This window comes from Neovison vison, chromosome X, assembly GCF_020171115.1.
Source record: "Neovison vison isolate M4711 chromosome X, ASM_NN_V1, whole genome shotgun sequence".
Classification (NCBI taxonomy): domain Eukaryota; kingdom Metazoa; phylum Chordata; class Mammalia; order Carnivora; family Mustelidae; genus Neogale; species Neogale vison.
In genome coordinates, this window is record NC_058105.1 from 88,353,094 (window position 1) to 88,362,105 (window position 9,012).

The following is a 9,012-nucleotide window of genomic DNA, read 5'->3' on the forward strand; positions in this document are numbered from 1 at the left end:
CCCAGGGCCTCTACCACTGGTGGGAGGGGGCCGGGCAACCAGAGCAGAAGAACAATGCCAAACAAACTAGCGCGTGCGCCCTGGCAGGGAACAAAGGCAGTCCCTGATGGTGTCCAATCAGTGTTCCCAAGAGCCAGACTACAAAGGCACAGCGGGAAGGAGATGTTCAGGACACCTGGGTGTTCAGGGTATTGGCCAATCAGTATCAAAAGTATTTTGAAATTTTTAACAGCCAGTAGGGCTGTACCAGCGCCTAAAGCCTGAATACCAGACCTAGGTTGGAAATTCTCTACTTCCTCCCATCTTCCTCAAGCCTTGGAGCCTGGCTAAAAATCAGATTTGAGATAACATCTGAGGTGAATCCAGCTGAGGAAAAATGTGGAAGGGAGGGAACCCCCAAGTTGCTCTTCTGGCTCAGAGAGCTCTATCCATACTTTAAACCCTCAGCATGACAATGCCCTATTTTTGGATCGGCCGTTCTTCTAGACTGTAGGTAGCATGCAACAGATGGATCTAAAGAGTCTCCCACTTACCGGGCAGCCAGCTAGTCAATGTTTGTTGAGTACTAGCTAACATGTACTGTGTGCTGACTTTGGGCCAGGCCTCTCACCTGATCTTTGCTGCACCCCTATTGGTAGCCCCACTTTGCAACTGAAACAAATGAAGGCAGATAAGATCAGAAACTTGCCCATACCTGAGATTCAGCACTGGCAGCTGGCTGGAGCCTGTAGTCTGAAATACTGTGCTTGATTTAAGTGGCTGGTGGATGGCCATACATGTGCAAAAGTTAAGAGATGAAGTGTGCTTGTTTAGGAACTTGACAGACATATGGTAGCTGGAGTGTAGGCTGTGCAAAAGGAAGTTCATGGGTGACAAAGCTGGAAATGTCAGCTGGCATCGGACTGTGAAGGGCTTTATGTATTATGGTGAAAATTTTGGACTCACTCCTAAGGTCAATGAGCCTGGCAGTTTCTGGTGAGATGTATGTTCTAGAATGTTCTCTCAGTCTGTTGTGGGAAGGACGGATTGGGAGAAGCATTGTGCAGCTTGGCTGTTATTTATTTCCTTCATTTATTTCTTTCATTCCCCGCTCCATCTTCCATGTTTTAAATGCCATCTTCACTGGGCTTTACTGGAGGTGGAAAAGATTTATCCACATCTGGGCCAACATATCTCTGGGGGTCAGGAGAGGGGAGGTAATGGGCACCCTTTCTGGCTGGCTAGAAAACTCCAGGTGTAGTGGAGCCAATTGGTGAAGGGGAGAATGGCAGATTTCCACCTCCTTTCCCTAAGGCTGCACTTTGTCCAACAGCCTGTTACTGACACTCTCACTCGCATCAGATGCTAGGAGGGGTAGACCCCACACTCCACGCTCCCTCCACCCCCAAATGACAAATGGGTGTATTTTCTCTGACCCTGAAGTGGTCTCACACAACACCTCCCAGAAACTATAAATCCTGTCCCAGAACTCACCAAGAGAGAGAAGGAAAGGCAAACACCCTAACCTGCTGACCTTCCTCTCAGGGGGTTGATAACATCTGTCTCCCAGAGACCCTACTTTTGGAAAAGAAATTTCTCCAGTCAGAGATTTCAGATGCTTTTGTCGGCCAGCTCCATGGCACAGGCTGTCTGCTGGAAGGAAGGGGCGGTTGGCCAGGAAAATCTCCTCCAGCACCGAATGGTCCCCTTCTGAACTGATACAGCAACTCAGCCCTCCTCATCCTGATGCAATCTCAAAACCAGGCATACCTCATATCACTTGTCTTGGCCTATGTCTCTATTTCCTTTCAAGTATATTCCTGGGGTCTCCATACTCCTCCCCTAACCCTCCCTTCTCTTTCTCTGTCCTTCTGATACATGTTGGAGGACCCCAGGATCTATCTTCAGCTCACTGTCTTCTTACCACCAGCACCCCCTAGCTGTACCTGATTTTCAAAGGGTTGGCAGATGGCCCAGCTGCAGCCAGAAAGAACTGGGGCCAGGGTTTGGTTCCTAAAGAAACCAAGAACCAAAGGAAGCAGAGGTGGGTCTGAGAGTTCTCACAGTGATGTTTCTTTGTTGGGAACTGGGTTGGAGGGGGGGAGAGTCTAGGACTTTAAAATGCAGATTTCCACGCCCCATCCAAGAAAAGTCTTGATTCCTTAGTTTGGGGCTACAACACAGGCATGCATATTTGGAAAAATCTTCTCTAAGTGACAGTCTATTATTAACCCTTCATGTTTTGAAAAAATTATGACCTATGGAGACTTGCAAGATTAGTACAATGAGTACCTATAAACCCTTCATCCAGTTTCATTTGTCCAACATTTGTTGGACAAATGTTTTGCCACCTTGCTTGATCTATCTACCTAAGCACACAACTGAAGAAAATCATGTATATATAATTATTATGTTAAATAATAATTACTATTTTGCTGAACCATTTGAAATTTAGCTGCAGACCTCTTGATATTCAACACTAAATACTTCATTGTTTATCTCCTAGGAACAAGAGAGTCTTCCACATACAGTTCATATTCAGTTTTCTTTAAATATCCAATAATGGCCTATATAGACATTCCCTTCAGTCCCACCCACAATACATATAATGCATTTAGTTATCCTCTAGTCTCCTGTAAGCTAGAACAGTTCGGCAGCCATTTTGCTGGTCTTCCATGACATGGATTTTTTTTTTTTTAAGTGCAGGCCAGTAGTTTTGCAGAATGTCTGAGAGATTTTGACCTACAGCCAGGTTTCAGAACAGCTTTCAGAGTCCTTTAATTTGGAGATGTCACAACCAGGCAATGAACTGAAGGGCAGGCCTAAGGTCAAAATGGCAGGTTAGGAACCAGACAAAAACTGGAAGGAGATCAGGAGTGAAGGGAGGAAGGGTGTTGGCTGGGCAAGTTGGATGGCTCAAAAATACGAGGTCACAGCAGCTATTCTTCCTATGGTTACAAACTTTGAAATCCCTGCAGCAGTGATTGACATGGTGATTCACATAGTGAATCCCTCTGTCTTCTCATCTTGTCTCCCATGCCCCAGACCCCCATACGCAGCCATCTTCTGGACGTAGACATTTATTGAGCATGGGCTACGTGCCAGGCACTGTTCTAAGCACATGGCATCCTTAAACCATGGCGACAAACTCTCTCCAGTGGTCTCTGTTTAATGGGCTAAGAAACCGAAGCACAGAGGGGTGGTAACCTGTTCAGGGTCTCACACAGCTAGTAAGCCGGCGGGGGTGGGGGGACCAGAGTTTGAACCCAGGCAGTTCTGGCTCCAAAACCCTCACTTTTTTAAAGATTTTTTTTAAAGATTTTTTTTTTTAATTTGACAGAGAGAGATCACAAATAGGCAGAGAGGCAGGCAGAGAGAGAGAGAGGAGGAAGCCGGCTCCCCGCCGAGCAGAGAGCCCGACGCGGGACCCTCACTTTTTAAAATGATTTTATTTTTTAAATTATTATTCAATCAAATTGACTTTTCTTCATTTTGTTTACAGCTCTATAAATTTTGGCCAATGCATAGATTTGTGTAACCACCACCACAATCAAGATATATACAGATCAGGTCCGTCACCCCAAAAGTCTCCCTCTTGTGATCCCTTTATAGCCACACCCACCCCCTCCCCAACCTATGGAGAATGCTACTTCTGTTTTGTTCCTTTTGCAGGCTGTGTTTCCAATGCCAGGTAAGATTTTTTTTTTAAGATTTTATGTACTTACCTGACAGAGAGAGAGATCACAAGTAGGCAGAGAGACAGACAGAGAGAGATGAGGAGAAAGGCTCCCCGCTGAGCAGAGAGCCTGATGCGGGACTTGATCCCAGGGCCCTGGGACCATGACCTGAGCCGAAGACAGAGGCACAACCCACTGAGCCACCCAGGCGCCCGCCAGGTAAGATTTTCAACATTTTGTACCATAAAGCGGGTCTTTCCTAGTGTTCGCCAACCGGTGGTCAGACAGTTGGGTCCTGGGGGAGGGAGGACCACTTCATTCAGTTCTGTCTTCGTTATGCTAATTAGAATCAGTTCAAGGCATGTAGAGGTCAAGATTAAATTAACCCTAGAATCCATAAACAGCTTTACCAAGCAGCTTTCCTGTGCTTCTCACTCTCCCTTATTTTTCCAGTTCTCTGGGCTCTGACTTTTGGTTCTCTGGGCTAGTAATAACCCATGTCCAGGACTGCCGTGAGGCTGGGGCTGAGTAGGAGGGGACAAAGAGAGGAGGAGACAGAGACAAAAAGAAAGGAATGGGTTTGGGCCCTCAATGTTAGAACTGCAGGTCCCTCGGACAGAGAGGAAGGTAATGTTCACATTTGGGCTCCTGCCATTTTCCATTCCCTGTTGCTCTTTGCCGCCCGCACTGTGGGCCTCCCTGATGACTGGGGTACAAGGGAACTGAAAAAAAGAGGAGAGAAGAAGCAGCAACAATATCATTGAGCCACAGAGGGAGGAGGAAACCGTTCGCCAGTAAAGAAAAAAACACCTCGAATGAAAAAGGTGAAAAGGATTTTCCCAGATTGAAAAGAGATTCCCCTAATACAAGAGGAGAAGAGAAAGAGTGGCAGAGCCTGGCTTGGCTTCGGGGCGGTGTGCAGGGAAGGCCCCAAAGAGAAGTAGTGAAGTAGGGAATCTAGGAAGTTGAAACCCTAAGCAAAATTTCCTCACAGAAGCAAGAGACAACTGCCAGACCTGAAGCACTCTGCATAGGGGCCAACAGATATCTCAGCATTAACCACAGTGAGCCAGACTTGATGACCTCCAGTCCATACCCCAGACCCTGGTACATACAAAATACAGGAAGTCGGGCACCTGGGTGGCTCAGTCAATTAAGCTGCCTTCCGCTCAGATCATGATCCCAGGGTGCTGGGATGGAGCCCTGGCTCCCTGCTTAGCAAGGAGTCTGCTTCTCCCTCTCCTTAGGCTGCTCTCTCTCTCTCTCTCTCTATCAGTCAAATAAATAAATAAAATCTTTAAAAATAAAATAAAATACCGTAAGTCGTGCACAATTCTGAATGAGGGGCCCCCAAATAATTAACGTTGAGTTTCTCTCCAGCCTTATGGGGATTGGGAACTCAAGATGGAATTAACTCAGGTTTATAAAGAAATGTGATATTTCTTATCCATCTGAGTTGCGGACTGAGGCGCATACCTCCTACATTAGTCTGGCATTCTCCAGGGCTCCTGCTGCACATACAGAATCTTTGTGAAGATTAGAAAAACAGGCACTGCCTCTGGGCTGACAAGTTAAGGAAAGGCTCACTTTCGTCTGAGCTGGCAGTGTTGGGCCAGAACATTTGGCTTGGTAAGTGGAATGTGGGCTAGATTTCAGCTCCCATTCATGCTCCCTGTACCATATTCAACCTACACTGTTATGCTTGTCAATCCTAAGTGGCCCCTGTCCCAACCCACCCTTCCCATCACCACCGGAGGTCTTGGTCTAAAACACACACCAGACCCTGGCACTGTTCTGCTTAGAGCCCTTCAGCGGTTCCCTATTGCCTAGATTGGCTCTGACAAATAGAGTAGCCCAGTCCCCTGTGGCTCTTGAGCATCTCAGACGTGACTAGTTCAGATTGAGGTGTGCTGTACGTGTAAAATACATGCCATATTTCAATGACTTTGTATTCAAAAAAGAATGCAAAGGGACGCCTGGGTGGCTCAGTTGGTTAAGCAGCTGCCTTCGGCTCAGGTCATGATCCCAGCGTCGTGGGATCGAGTCCCGCATCGGGCTCCTTGCTCGGCAGGGAGCCTGCTTCTCCCTCTGCCTCTAGCCTGCCACTCTGTCTGCCTGTGCTTGTGCTCTGTATCTCTCTCTCTAACAAATAAATAAAAATCTTTAAAAAAAAAAAAAAGAATGCAAAATATGCAATTAATAATTGTTCATACTGATAACCTGTTGAAATGATAATATTTTTGATATGTTGGGTTAAATAAAATATTAGAGTTTATTTTACCTGTTTCTTCTTTTCTTTTTTTGATGTGGCTGATAGAGCATTTAAAATTGATTATGTGGCTGACATTATATATATTTGTTGAAGATTTTATTTATTTATTTATTTATTTATTTATTTATTTCAGAGAGAGAGAATGAAAGCAGGAGAGCACAAGCAGGGGGAGCAGAAGGCAGAAGGAGAAGCAGGCTCCCTGCTGAGCTGGGAGCCCAATGCAGGACTCAAACCCAGGACCCTCGGGATCATGACCTGAGCCAAAGGCAGATGCTTAACCAACTGAGCCACCCAGGTACCTGAGCGTGTTCTAGTGTTGTTTCTGCTTCTTCTATAGTCTTATCTACCCTCCTCTCTTCCTCCTTTCTCCCTGCGACCTCCAACACATTCATAAACACATTCATTCACCCGGACTTGTAGCCATTCAAAACCCCTTCACATTCTCTTTTTACCTTTTGCAGGTGCACAACCTTTTTCCTGTCTCCTGTTGTCAAATGTACTTGCGTCCCTTGAGTCTTAGGTTCCTCGAGTGTAAAATGAAGAAAAAGCTGTAGGTAATCTAACATTCCTTCCAGGCCAGTGGTTCTATAATTTGACTTAAAGAAGCACACCGCAGCATGGATAATCCAACAGTCCTTTAGATTTGCATTCAATGTGAGAAAATAAAATATACCACGCACTGGTGGCCTTCCTGCCTGCCGGGCTCTGTTCCAATTACTTTCGGTGCCACTTAATCTCCTCAGCCATCCCATGAGATGAGTACTATACTATTGTTATCCCTCTTGTATAGATGGGAAAACCTAGATTCAGAGAGGTTAAGTGATTTGCCAAGGTTACCAGAGACTTCAGTGCTCAGGCTCTGAACATCTATACTGTGTTCGAGAAACTGGAAATTGATAGCACTTGTAACTGAAGGAATCCACACAGTGAAATAATGACTCGGGAGGAAAGATGGCAAGCTGCCCAGACCTCTTATCCTGTTCTCGCTCTTTTGAAATTCGACTGCCGTGTCTCTCCTGACACCGGCAGACAGCAGTCTCCCTCTGTCACTGTCTGACCTTCCTTCCAGGTTTATATTCCCATAAAAGCTCAATTATGAAACATCAGCCTACAACTCATGACCTCTGCCTGTGGACACCATTGGATGCTTCCCCTTCACTCTTGCTCAGCTCTCCCAAGAATCCAAAGGTTCTGACCAGCAGGGGATCCTCAGTATTCCTCAGGCTCCTCTCTTCAGGTTTAGGGATTTCCTGATTCTGGAATTAGGTTGCCTTCCCAACAAGAAATACATTGGTCTAATAATCCCACCAGGTCATAGGTAAACATGGAGGAAATATGCAAATAAGAGGACAGAAGCGTATCCTTATTAATTTGGTCTCTCCTCAACACATTCACACTCTTCTCTCTCATGCACACACTCATACTTTTTTTTTTAAAATATTCTCAGGGTGCCTGGCTGGCTCAGGTGGTTAAGTGTCTGCCTTTGGCTCAGATCATGATCCCAGGGTCCTGGGATCAAACTCTGAAGCCAGCATCAGGCTCCCTGCTCGGTGGAGAGACTGTTTCTCCCTCTCCCTCTGCCCCTACCCCCTGCTCATGCTTTCTCTCTCTTCGAATAAATAAATATTTTAAAAATATAAAAATATTATTCTCAAAGCAACATAACAGCAACGTTAAAGAGGAGGTGTGGGAAAAATCATCTTAGGCGAGTTACTAAGAAATGCTGTGAGATCTGTCAGAACTGGGTTCCACTCAACTTTGCTATGTGACCTTGAGCAAGATAGCTTCTCTGAGCCTTCCGATAAACTGCCAAGCCCCCTCCATCCCTTTAATCCCCCCTACCATGTCTCTAGCCATTTAGCCACCCTGCTTTGAATTCTTCCGGGCATTCAGCTTGCTTTTCTCTCATTCAGAAATTGTCAACTTTCACTCTCTGCCTTGGGGTTCAGCTTCCCCAAGATTGACTGAGGTGTGGGATCCAGGTCTGCAGATTCCCCTTCTTTGCTGCCCTCCAAAGACAGGGGGCCATGACCCGGCACCTGGAAATTTTTTTTAATCTGGTACTTTTCATGATTTTCAGTCAAAGGTTTTGATGCCCACCCCTTCGGGGAAACAGAGAGGGATTAACAAAAGTCGCTGACACTGAATTATTGGCAAAATTTCCAGAATCTTGGGAAGTTCTCTGAGTCCCTGTCCCTGTTGTTTTGCTCCTGGGTCCCTTGCCAGATGCTCCTCTGAAGCCCCAGGAGCCTTCTGTTCCATTTTATCTCTCAGGATGGGGTTCATTATTTTTCTCATTTGTATAATCCTGAGCATGTCATTTACCTTGAGTCTCAGTGGACATAATATCTCCTGCTACTTATTTCTCCCTCATGCTTTCTTCTTCTTCTTTCTAATCTTCTGCTTTTTCATTGCCCCCCCTCAGCTGGAGCACTCTCCCCAGCTCCCAGCCCAGTCTTTGTACTGCTGGCAACTTAGTCTTTAGGTCTCAGCTTAACTATCCCCTCCTCAGAGAGGACTTCTCTGTGCATCAGGTCTAAAGTAAATCATCTGCCCTCTTATTTTCTCTTGGAATTTCTTCTCCCTAGCAGTTATCACAGTTTGCAATTATGTATTTACTTGTTGGCTTATGTGTTATCTGTCTCAGGCCTAGACTGGGGCCTACAGAGAGATGGAGGTCGTTGACACAGAGCCACTGTGGCTGAGCCCCAGTCGGTGGGGGCACATTTATTTGGTATTACATGTGCTCTCTGTGGTTCGCACACACAATCCGATTACACCAAAGATTTTATTCTTAAAAAATTAGAGGCTGGGAGTAGAATCTATCAAAGAAGTGGAAAGACTGGGGGAAGGGACACCCTTTCCTGTTGCTCCCTTACTGCTTCTCTCCCACACGCTGTCCTGCGTTCTCCCCACACTCCAAATTCCTCTTTCTCTACTACCAAAATTATCCCTCCCCTCACTTTTGCCACAATTTTTTAGCCCTCAGGAACCTTTTTTCCCCTTTCTCTCCAGATAATTATGTATTAAAGAACATTGCTGAGCAAGTCAAACAAGGCCTCCTTTGTTGTCTCAGACCCCTGT